Below are 12,560 nucleotides of genomic sequence, written 5' to 3' on the forward strand. Positions count from 1 at the left end.
TGGGGAGTGGAACCTTCTCTTAGTTTCTGTGGAAACTGCACCACTTGTCTGAACAGGGCTGTTTCATTTGTCTCTGCCCCAGGAGCAGCTCATCCAACATTTACTGAATGATCCAGTGGCCTGTCGACCAAAGGGTGACTGACAGCCAACTGGCCAAGTATCAAGAACCAGCTTAGGCTAGGCTCTGGTTCTACCTAAATAATGGCGCCGAACAGACCGGCCATCTCTGTGCTTCCTTCCAGGAGTGTCCGACCTTTGGGTTTCTCTGGGACACATTGGAGAAAGAACTGTCCGAGGCCACACATTAAATCCAAAGGTGTTCAATTTGAAGGGTGGGGATTACAGGAGCATACATATGTTTCTTTTGCTTGATGGTGCAATATGAAGTATATCCTGGACCACGTGCGATCTGTAGACCACAGGGTACACACCCCTGGTAGAAGGTGTTCTGGGATAATCAAATGAACTCACATCCCTAAGACATTTGGCAAATGGTAAACAATCAATAAACACTGGCACCAGACAGCTCTTAGTGATGAAGCACTAAGCTGGGCTGGCAACGATTCCTAGTGTATATGCTATACAAAGATGCTCCATTTCATAAAGGGAGACCCAAAGCAGGAGTGGGGCTATGCCTCTCTGCTTCATCTGAGGTTTCTTCGTTCCTTGTTCTTCCTTTCCTGGGGTGGCAGCTAGTTGGGACAGATAAGGTCTGTCAGACACATGTGAAGGGGGCTGGTCTAAGAGCTAAACTTAGAGCACAGAAGCAGGCCCACTTTGTGCCAAGAGGTAACCTTGGGGTGCAGAAGCAGGACCTATTCTATGAGCACCCAATCCACCCACTAGCCAGAGACCCCCGTGTGTGACTTCTGGGCTGTTGTGTCTTGGGGAAAGAGTGTGACTAGCTCTAGTTTTCTGTGTGTTTACCTCAATGGGCTTGTAATTAATATTGTAGAATAGGGGCTCATTAAATCAGACTCATTATGACTGTCCAGGTTCTGGAGCTCAAAAGAAAAGGATTTTCCTGTTCCAGATGCCTGATGGATCGTCCTAATCAAGCAGGCAGTTCTCTTCTGTTGAAGATTGTCTTACGAATGGAGATGAGATTTATTCTGACCGGTGCTGTTACAGTGAAGGATATGGCTGCTGCCGACAGGCATTATAGGTCTCTGTCAAGTCAGCGGCTCCCTTCGCAAGGCACACAGAACACAAGGATTTGTAAGATGCTGTGCTTGTAGCGGCTGGAATGTCCACTGGCTTCATTCCCAACTTTGGCTCAGAATTGAGTCTTCCTTCTTGGGTTAGGGAAATGGCTCTGTCGAGTGCTGGCCTTACTCTATTCTCAGACTGAAAAAAAAAAAAGACCCTGGGGTTTAGAGATGGGAGTGTAGAGAGGAGATTGATGGGGTAACAGACAGATGAGACACACACTTTGGGGGTCCCTGGCAGAAGGAAGCAAGGAGAAAGATGAACATGCACCAAAGCTGAGGGGCAACCATCCTAGTAATGTGTATGTGTGTTGATTTGTTTGTTTATTATTGTTCAGTTCTGGGGAATAAATCTGAGTCCTACTGTGTTCTAGGGGAGCACTTTCCAACTGACTCTTACCCTCAGCTTAACACTAGACCTTTAAGCCTTTATTCTTTGAGCTTTGTATGATATCATCCATCCATCCATCCATCCATCCACCCACCCATCCAAACTACCTCTGGCAAGTGTTCATCAAGTAACTATTAGATATTTGTGCACTGTTCTATGAATTGAGACCCTAGGATGCAAGGCATCCCTGCCCTGGGAATCCACAGTCCACTAGAATACGTCTGGGGATTCCCAGTGATTCCTTCCAAGTCTCTGGTCACTTGTCCATTGGACTCCAGGGTCACATCTAAGCATGTCTAAAGGACCCTTCACTCACTTCCCTAGCCCCACCATCCCCTAAAGCTCACTTTGTATAACAGAATCTTCCTCCGTGTCCCAGAGCCCAACAAGAATGAGGAATAAAGAGAAAAACCAGCCCACATTCACAGTTTCAGTTTTTACATTGCATACCTGCAGCCACATTGATCTGCAGGAGACTATATTTTTTTCTCACACGCTCCTTACACTAAGCTTTTCAAGGATGTGGAAAACTCTTCTTTCACAGAGATCCCAGGGAACTCCACATGGTGGGAGCTCCCAGCCATGGCTGCAGATGTCTGTTGGGCAATCAGTCTCGTCTACTACCATGCAGTATTGCCAATATTCTTGATCACCAGTGCACTCTTGACTGAGCTTCTCATGTATTCTGACCATATCTTCCTAAGAACATGTTTTCAGTGAAACTTCCTTAGGCAAGTAATACAAAAATGTTTACAAAAGAACCGGTTCAACTATTCAAATGAAAATTAATGATGCAACCCTCTGATAGACTCATCCCTGTTTCTTCCCATCTCTGAGAGAGAGAGACAGAGACAGAGAGAGACAGAGACAGAGGGGGGCTGGTGAGCATAATTTAGAAAATGTACTTTTAGGGGATGGGGAAGATATAAAGTGAAAGGCAGTAAATTGCAGGATGCATAAGCATGAAGCCCCAAGGCTGATCCCAGTACCGTGTAAAAGGCCAAGTGTGGTAGCATGTGTCTGTAATCCGAGTGCTGGCTATACAGAGACAAACAGCTCTCTGGAGCTAATGGGTTTGCCAGACGACTCAAATGGTGGGTTTTAGGCCAGTGAAACTGTCTCAAAAAACAAGGTGACCAGAACCTGTGGCAGAGCACCCAAAAGTTGTCCAGTGGCAGAGAGAGAGAGAGAGAGAGAGAGAGAGAGAGAGAGAGAGAGAGAGAGAGAGAGAGAGAGAAAGAGAGAGAGATTATACACATGAATGTCACAGTATATGTGTGGTAGTCAGAAGACAACTTCTAGAACTTGATTCTCTCTTCTACCTTGTCATTTCTAAGAACTAAACAGAGGTCATTAGATTTAGCAACAGGCACCTATACCCACTGAGATATCAGCCAGCCCATACATCATAGTTTGTATATGTATATGTGTGTGTGTACCCGTGTATGTGAATGTGTACACATACATACATACATACATACATACATACATGCATGCATGCATGAGTGTTATTTCATTACATGTACCAATCCATGTTTTGGTTTCTTTGCTCAATACATACTTGTGATCTGCTAGGAACTGGCATACAGAAGCCCCAGTTAGTTCTGTTGAATTCCAATCATCTCCTCTGGGTAAGTGTGCTCAATTTTATTGGCTTTTCTTCTTGAGATGGATACCTAAGCCATTTCCATTTTTTTCTTGTTCAGATAATGCTTTAGAGAGAACCAGGCACATATGTCACAAGACCTTCAAAACCCTGAGAGGCAGAGTGGAGAATTTTATGTTTTTTAATGCCATTTCCCTTAGCGTAGGCCCTGTGTACAACGGACCATCAATTCATACATTAATGCATACGAGTTGCAACAACTGTGTGTATAACCAGTTGGTCATTAGGTTTTCAAAAGATGCTGTGTGGGCAACAGCTGTCTGGGTGACAAGGTCCAGTCCATTTGGTATCTCGAAAGGGGCCTGTTCTCTTCCCTAAGAGGGCAGTAAGAGTTGTTCTTCTGCACACGAGAGAGGGAGTTCCTGGGAGCAGTGGGTAGGCATGATGGACCATACCCCACACCTGTCAGCTGGCATAACTGCCTTGATCGTCCTATCAACTTTGGTTTGTTCCCATGAGGCCTCTGGAGCTAGTTCTGGATTGGTTTAGGAGTGTCTAGGTCTTAGGAGCAAACAGGATTGAAGCTAGGCTTTTAGTGGTATCAGAACCCCACTCTGACCCAGGACAGCATTGGATGAAGGGCCACCACTTACCTCTCTCCCAGATCAATATTACAGAAGAGACAGCCCTAGGGCCCCCAAAGGGCCAGGGGTATTCACTGAAAGCTCTCTATAGCCCCTCACTTCATCTCTAAAGCGTTGCACAAGGGCACACGGCTGCTTCCCCAGGCTCTGATGCTCAAGAGTCATGGAGTCTGTGCTGATGGAGTGCCTAAGGGCACAGCCCCAGTTCAGACAGTAGCAGGCCTGGAGGTTTTCATCCCCTACACTTGGAGTATGGGATGTGCAGAGAATTCATTTCCAGAAAGCTGGAAGACATTCCTGGGGACTGAGGGCAGAGTTCTCATGAGGTCATCATAGGTATGTGTGTGTGTGTGTGTGTGTGTGTGTGTGTGTGTGTGTGTGTGTGAAGGCTCCTGAAGCACAGTTGCTTAGAGCCTGTAGGAGCCCTAAGGTGGCCCTTGGGCTACAGCTTCCCTCCTCTGCCTGTGGAGGGACTTGCTTACCAAGCCTCTTTATGCCTCCTGCCCATGTTGCGCCCTCCCCTTCTTTCTGTCCTGTCCCCATTCAAGCCGTTCTGAGACCACCAGCCTGGCCTTTCATCTGGTGACCCTGTCTCTCTCCCTCTCTCCAATATCTTCCAGCTGCAGAGTTCTTTGATCCATTTTTATTTTATATAATAGTGTATTCATTCCCACGACTGTGTGCATGTCACACATGCTGAGCTGGAGGCTTGGCGTGACCTGCGTCTTTTAGTAGTAAGGACCTTTCTAAAAACAAAACATGAACATGTACAAAATATACATGACCATAAGTTTGCCATTTTGATCTTTCTACGTGTGCAGTTCAATGACACTCAGATTCTTTCTAGCAGGGAACCATTAAACTATTTCCACATTCCTTTCTCTCTCACAGACAAGAAATGAAATGGTAACTCCCTATGACTCTTGTCCCAACCACCAATACTGTTTGTTCTACTTTCAGTTTCTGGCAGCTTATCTGTCACTCTAAGCCTCTCATATTAAAGGCATCAGATAATTCTGGTCTCTTTGTGACTGATTTGTAAGTCCTTTCCTGGTCTCTGGGGACACCTGCACACATATGCACATACACACACACAGCTGCTTGCACACACATGCACATGCACACACATATCAATAAAAATAAAATAAAAAATTTAAACATGTTAAGCTGGAATTGGTGTGTGTGTGTGTGTGTGTGTGCGTGCACGTGCATGTGCGCATGCAAGAGCATACATCCTGGTTCACTGAATATTCGGCTGTGTGAGTTTTACAATGACAGATCTTTTCTGCCTTCCATTGCCTTCAACAACTATTTTGACAAGCTTATGTCTTAAAGAACAAGAATAAATTTAGCTGTAGCAACTGGGGAGTGGGCCTTCAGGTAGTGAGAGCCATGTGGGCCTATAAAGAGAATGAAAGACAGTGAGAGAGAGAGAGAGAGAGAGAGAGAGAGAGAGAGAGAGAGAGAGAGACTATCCTAACACACCTGGCAACACCCAACTAGTTTAGCTTTTCTTCTGGTTGCATTTATAAAGTATTCTGACAAGAGCATCTTAAGGGTTAATTTGGCTCACAGCTCAGGTATGTCACAGTGGCAGAAACTTGAGGCGCTGTTCATACTTCATACACAGTCAGAAAGTAGGCGGCGACAAGTGCTTACTTTCTCCCTTTCACACGGTCCAATGTACTAGCCAAAGGAATGGTGCCACCCACAGTGGGCAGGATGTCTGTCAAGTTGAGAACTGAGATTTCCCACCACAGAGACACTCTCATCTCCTCACTGTTTCCAACCAAACAACAAGAAGCATAGTTCTCTCATAGGGTAGATGCCTAAACTGAGGCTTGAGGTGACTATGGCAAAACAGAAAGTTGTGAAAGGAAGAGTTTCTCAAGGGGAGGGAAGAAACAACAGTGGCCAAGGCCCTGATCTTGCTTTGGTAGACTTCACAGAGAAGGAGTGATGTTGCAGCTGCCTCTGTCTTGCTGTTTTTATTCAGTATTTATTTTATGTATGCACCTTTTGTGCAGCACTTGGAGGTCCCTTTGTTTCAACTTACAAGCCTAAACTGAAAGAATTATTTTAAATTAAGATGTCACCGGACCTGTGAAATGGCTCCCTGGGTGAGATCACCTGCTGCCAAACCTCATAACCTGAGATTGATCCCCAGAGCCCACGTAGTAAAAGGAGAGAGCTGGCTCTCACATACTGTCCTCTGCTGTGCCACACACACACACACACACACACACACACACACACATACACCCCTATAACAATACACCTTCACTCTTGCTTACTCTAAACTTTTCAAGGTCTGGCTTGCACTCTTTCCCAGGACCACCTTCATCCTTAACACAGTCTCCCACAGGAAGTTTTGGCCAGTGCTAATGTCATATTTCAACATCCATTTTGCCCTCCATGCTCTTCTGGGTTTCTGAAGGATGACCTCCCTTCTTCTTCATCTTTCCTTTTCAAACTCCATCCTTTATTGCATTCCCATCTGTCTGTCTGCTTGCCTGCCTGCCTGCCTGCCTGCCTCTCTGTCTCTGTGTGTCTCGCTGGCACTCTTTCTCATTGAGACAGTGATCTTGCTATGTAGCCAAGGCTCATCTTTTCTTTATAAACTCCATCCTTTATTGTGCTATCTGTCTGTCTGTCTGTCTGTCTGTCTGTCTGTCTGTCTTTGTGTCTCTCTGGTTCTGTCTCTCATCACTGAGATGGGGATCTTGTTATGCAGTCAAGGCTGACCTAGAACTCTTAGTGATCCTTTGTCCTGGAGAGATTACAGATGCAAGACCATGCCCAGCTTGATCCATCCTTCAAGGATAAGTAGTCCCACCCACCCTCCCTCCCTCAGGCCTGGGCCATGACCTTGAACTCTGGCTCCAAACGCTTTCACCATCGTCTTTGTCCGGGAATGACTTACACCTGTATGTCTCCATTGATAATTTTAAACTCTGAAAGTGTACTGTGTTTTGAAACCTGACACAGAATCTAGGTTGTGTAGTGACAAGAAAGTGTTTACCCAAGGAGAGGAGCGATTTCACAAACACCAGCATCGTCTCAGAGAGAACAGGAAGCCTCGGATGAACCACAACAATCGGATGGATCCTGGCTGCCAAGTGTGCGCGAAGTGACACTGGGAACAGAGCAGGGTTCTCCCACAGATGCGTTTCTCGGGGTTTGGGTTGTTTTTCCACGTGATGTACTATGCTCCGAGCAGTTCCTCCGAAACTGCCTTCTGTTTGTTCACAGCATCTTCAGATATTCTGGAAGTAAACACCCTTGGCAGTCAGCACAGCATGTGAGCAGATGGGAAGGCAGGCATTTGCTTGCTGCTTGGCTGTGGGAGCCTCGCCTTTATTCACGAAAGGGATCCGCTTAATAGATTCGCTCAAAGCCAGCAGGTGTAGTGGGGGAGAGAGAACGTTATGTAAGATACAAGCTGAATATTCAAAAACTCTAGCTCATGGTCAGATAGACCTTCTAAAGTGACTGAGAAGGCCTATTTTGTAAGAATATTTTTGGGGGAAAAAGAAAGGGGAAAATTTTTTTAAGGACCTGGGTTCCCTATGCAGCCCAGGATAGACTCAGGCTAGATATATAGCCCAGACCAAACTCACAAATCTCTTGCCTCAGCATCTAAAGTACTGGGACTCCTTACAGGTGTGCTCCTTAGAAGTTTTGTTCATCACCTGACTGTTACATCACTACATCCTTCAAGGAAGCTCAGTCTTCCAGAAGGTTCTGTGTTAGGATGAGGCTCATGGAAACAGGACTAGTGTGCATGGCCATTAGAATTCATGTAAGTAATATGTGATCTTTTAAAAACAAATCACGGACTCTCACATAGATGCTGAGAAGTGAATGAATCTTTAACGCTACAAAAGAAAAGAAACACACCTGAGCGAGCAGCCTCCCGCTCAGTTCCACCACACCCCTGCTATGCTACCCCTCACATCCTCTCTGAACCATCACACCCTGGACAGATCACCCCTCTACCCACTTAGTGGCACAGAATGCCTTGACTATTGGCTGTTGGTTTATACTATTCTTATTGTATAAATGGATCCTGTAGGGTTTGTTGTTGTTGGTTGGTTGGTTGGTTGTTTTAAGGCACGAAATTACCAAGTACAAACTGGACAAGAAACATTTGGAAATTCAACCATCCAGCAGCATGTCTAGGGAAGCAGCGGACAAGGACTAGAAAGCATGCCTGCCATGTCTATGGGGAGTCACCAAGATGCTATTGTTGGAAATTTAGAACCCGTGGTGGCAACCGCGCTGGCACAAGCTGTCAAACCACTAATTTTTTTTTTTTAATTTTTTTTTTTGACTCAGTGGATGACTCATTTACTCTCTCCTTGCAGACTGACGAGGCAGGATGCGGAAGCCCATTTGGGCTTAGCACGTGGATGGAAAAAAAAAAAAAAAGACCTAGCAGATTCCTAAGCTTCAAAATGCTGTCACTGACAAAGTGGGCTGGAAGCTGGCTGTGCTTGTGAGAGCATCCTTCCTCATTCATGAAGCTCATAGAGGTTACAGAGCTGGAGGTGTGCCCCTCTCCCAGCCTGGAGGGGATTAAATCAGACTTTGTTTAGCCCACCTAGGATGGAATCTTCTGACCTAGGCGAAGTTTATTGTCCTGCCACATCTGCAGCTTCCTGCAGAGCAGATGAGCTTGTTTTCCTGACAAAGATTCTGGCAAAGTGGAGGCTGGGTTTCCCCCCTTTAAATTCAGACTTAAGAATTCAACCATTGGACCTTGATCAGAAACTTTATCTTTGTCTCATTCCTTTCTCATTCGTCCTTCCCATCCATTCCCAGCTCTTCTTCCAGGTAAATTCGGTTATACATGATCACTGGACAGCTACATGGAGGGGAGCCATGAAGGCTGAGGCGTCTGTCTCTGTTAGAAGTCAGAGCCACAGCACGGAAGGGCAGCCCATGGGATGGAGCCAACACTATCCACTGTAGTATCATCCTAACCATGGTCACATATCACAGCAACCACTGCAAGAGGTGGGGAAACCCACAGAAGGAAGGGAAAACCCATCTTTTTTTACAGGTTATTGTCTGCCCCATCTCCAAGGGTGCCTTCCTCTTTATTGGCTGCTCAAGCAGAGGATAAAATGGGTGGCTTTTCAAGACAGAGCGGCTTAGCATTTAACTTTTTTTTTGTCCATTTATTTATTTATTCACTTTACATCCCAGCCCTCCTCTCCTCCCAGTACCCCCCAAAGCACCCTCTTCTGTCCCTCCTCTTCTCCTCTAAGAAGAGGGAGCCCCCTCATCCAGGGTGTCACCCCACCCTGACACATCAAGTCACTGCAAGACTAGGCATACCCTCTCTCACTTCCTGTTTCCAGAAGGCTAGACTTGGAAACCAAGGTACTGCCCAAGCTGTGCTCAACCTAAAATATGTAGGGCAGATTCCTTCTTCAATGGCCAACTTTGTCAACTTGTCAGAATTTAGATTCACCTTGGACATACCCATCTGGGGTGCCTGTGGCAATGTTGCTAGAGAGTTTTCACTGAAGAGAGAAATCCCAGTCCCAGGTCTCCAACTGTGAAAGGGAAAGAAAGCAAGCTGAATGCTAGCATTCCTGTCTCCTGAGCTGGTGTGACTTAACCAGCTACCACACACTCCTGCTGTTCCTTTCCCAGCATGACAGACTGTGTCTCTTAAAACTGTGAGCCAACATAAGCTTGCCCTTCCTCCCTTCAGTTGCTTAGCCAGATATTTTGTTACAGCAATGGGAACAGCACTATACCTCCCTTGCCTGTTCCTCACTTCTTGAAGTTGTCAGCAATCTTCAGCACTCTTTGGCTTATACTGCTGTTTCCATCATAGGATATTCTTGCCTTCTCCCAGGTGTCTGATCAACGTCTCTTTTCCTCTTCCAACAAGAGCACCAGTCACTCTGCTCTGAACTCTACCAACTGTAAGCAACGGCTCTAATTTTGATCATTACATTACAATTGTTACATTCCTTGGTATTACAGAACCTCAGCCAGAGGCCACAAGAGGCTTCTAGTTCATAATGTTTGGGGGCTGTAGAGTTACAACCAGAGGCTATTCTTCAGTCAGTATTTGGTACTTACCCATAGGCTATGACGCTTCTCTGAGGATTTGGCAGACATGGAAGTCTCACTAGTTGCAGCAAGGAGGGCTGAGTGGTAAGAGCTCTGGAGCTCTGCAATTGCCTCAGAATGGGGGACAATAGCTCTGTCATCATTCATAGTGCCATTGTTTAGTTTCTGCTCTGCAAGACTGTAATAATAGTGGGGTGGGTAAGAGTTTAAAGAGGCAGTTTAGCTGGGTATGGAAGTAATAGAAATAGGAGGTGATCCTTGGCTACATAGTGATTTCCTGTATCAAACAAGCAACAAAAAATGTTGAGCTCTGAACTGAGATATATACTTGCCCCTCTGCCTCCATACTGTTGGAGTTACAAGCAGGTATACCATAGACAGTTTTTACATACTGAATGTTGGGTACTCGTGCTTTGGTGACAAGTGCTTTGCTAACTGAGTCATTTCTCTACCTCCTGTTCATAGGTTTCCAGTCTTAAACTTATGGATGGTTCTATTTTCTTTTTCTTTCTCCCTCTCTCTCCTTCCTCCCCACCCCCTTGAACCCCATCCTAGCTCAGGATGGCCTTGAATTTGCTAAGCACCTGCGGATAACCTTGAACTTCCGATCCTCCTGCCTCCCCCTCCTGAGTGCTGGGATTACAGATGTGACTCACCTAGCCTGGTTTTATGAAGTGTTGGAATTTGTTTCAGATTACCTTAATAGTATTGACACTAGCCTGATGGGTTATAGGTCAAGTACCCAAGGTTAGGGTTAACACACAACCTATAAAGTACATCAGTGTGAGCCAAAAGGTTGTAAACCATACTTCTCGCTGATTGTGAGTTGTAGCCCAAGGGTACCACTTATTGTCTAGCTCCCGTGCACCATACATTGCTGCAAAGACTGTGTGCATTTTAATTCATTTGCTCTTCATAACAGTTCACCGAGTTGGATTCAGTTACTGCCCTCACATTACAGAGGAGGAAACTGATACACAAAGAGGTTACAAGATGTGCTAGTGGAGTTGAAACTGTAACTTTGACACATTGGTTTCCAAGCATGTTGGGTATTCCATTCTTTAAACCGAAACTCAGTGAGTCTTTCAGGTCTGGACCCATTTACCTGTCTGTAATGGGGCTGGCTCTCCAAGGCTAGCCATCCTTTTCAGATCCAAGTCTACACACTGTTCCCAAATTAAACCTGGAGGGATCCTTCGGTTCCTTTCTCCCAAGCATCCCAGTTCTGCCCTCGTGAGAAAAGTGTATAGGGTTTACATGGACTTGGAAGTCATCCAGAAGAACAAGGGTCAGGCCAGAGTCACTCTCAATGAGTGAATGCAGATGAGCTTGGCAGGGCGGGATCACTGGGATCCGGGTTGATGAATGAATTACTGAACAGGCCTCGGAGACATCTGTAAGTGTCTTCTAAGGGTCTGCTATTATGTGAGTTGTAGACTGGTTAAGATGTGGAGATTAGTTTTTCTCAAAGAAGCAGGAAGCTGATACCTATCATAACGTTTCCGTGGAAGCATCTATCGGGATGGAGTAGAGATCTACCAGACATGTAGCTGTGGGGAATGCTTAGTATAGGAGCTGGTTCCCAGACTCCAGGCTTCTCAACCAGCCTCCTCCACTGTAGAGTCCACAAGTCACTGCTGCAGAGGAGGCTGGAATTAGAAAGTAGAGCCGTGTTATGCTGGATGGAAGCTAGGGATTTTGATGGACTGTTCTGTTGGGGGTCTGAGATGGTAGAGCATTGGCAACAGCGAAAGCAAAGAAGGAAAATGGCCTTTAATGACACTGTATGGCAAGTCCAGCCTACACACTTTGGCACGAATTTTTATTATATTTATCTATTTGTGTATGTGCGCATGTGTGTAGGTGAGTGCATACCATTGCAAGTGTGAAGGTCAGAGGACAACTTACAGTTGTTGCTCTTCTGCTTCCTGGATATAATGTAGGTACCAGAAGCCACTCAGGTTGTCAGGGTTGGCAGCAAGCACCTTTATCCACTGAGCCATCCTAAGTGTCTGGGGCTGGATCTTGAAAACCCTTAAAGACCGTAGGCTTAATCTCCTAAGTTGTGGAATCTGATGATGATGCCAAAACCAGGTTGTGTGACATGACCAAATCCTTAGTTTGGGACAGATAGGAGGAGAAAAACTAGGGAAAGTGATTAGTAGGTGCCAAGGATAGCCTGGATGAGACATGATAGCCTGGCTAGCCAAGCAGGACTATGGTCTGCCCTCCACACAAGAACCTGGTATACCTGCTACAGAGAACTAAAGAGATGAAGCACTTCCATGACTTCCTTTCCCATGAGGTGGCTGCACACAGTCAATGATTGACAGATCTGGGCAGGATGAGTCATGACGTAGTCAGCAACACTCTGTGCCAGCCCTATGCCAACTGTTTTACATAAACTTCTCTGTAAACCTCACAACAGCACGGTGAGACAGCTGGTGTATTTTACAGATGAGGAAAAGAGAGTCGCAAAGAAATGAAGCACCTCACCTTCAGATCGGAAGTTCATGGCACAGTGGAACTGCAGATGTGGCGATCTGATACGAGAGTTCACGCTCTCTGCCAGGAAGCTGTACTATTTTGCCAGAGTGAGGTGCTTCCTTGAGAACCAA

At 45.8% G+C, this 12,560-nt stretch overlaps 1 long non-coding RNA gene across 1 annotated transcript; it reads right to left on the reverse strand.

Annotated features, from left to right (window-relative positions):
• Positions 1 to 304: 304 nt before the first annotated feature.
• Positions 305 to 7,224, reverse strand: Gm51825. The gene is made up of 2 exons (XR_003949057.1): positions 6,872 to 7,224; positions 305 to 1,347 (listed from the first exon to the last, which is right to left on the reverse strand). It is a non-coding gene; the product is annotated as a predicted gene, 51825 (long non-coding RNA).
• Positions 7,225 to 12,560: the final 5,336 nt, after the last annotated feature.

This window comes from Mus musculus, chromosome 10, assembly GCF_000001635.26.
Source record: "Mus musculus strain C57BL/6J chromosome 10, GRCm38.p6 C57BL/6J".
Classification (NCBI taxonomy): Eukaryota; Metazoa; Chordata; class Mammalia; order Rodentia; family Muridae; genus Mus; species Mus musculus.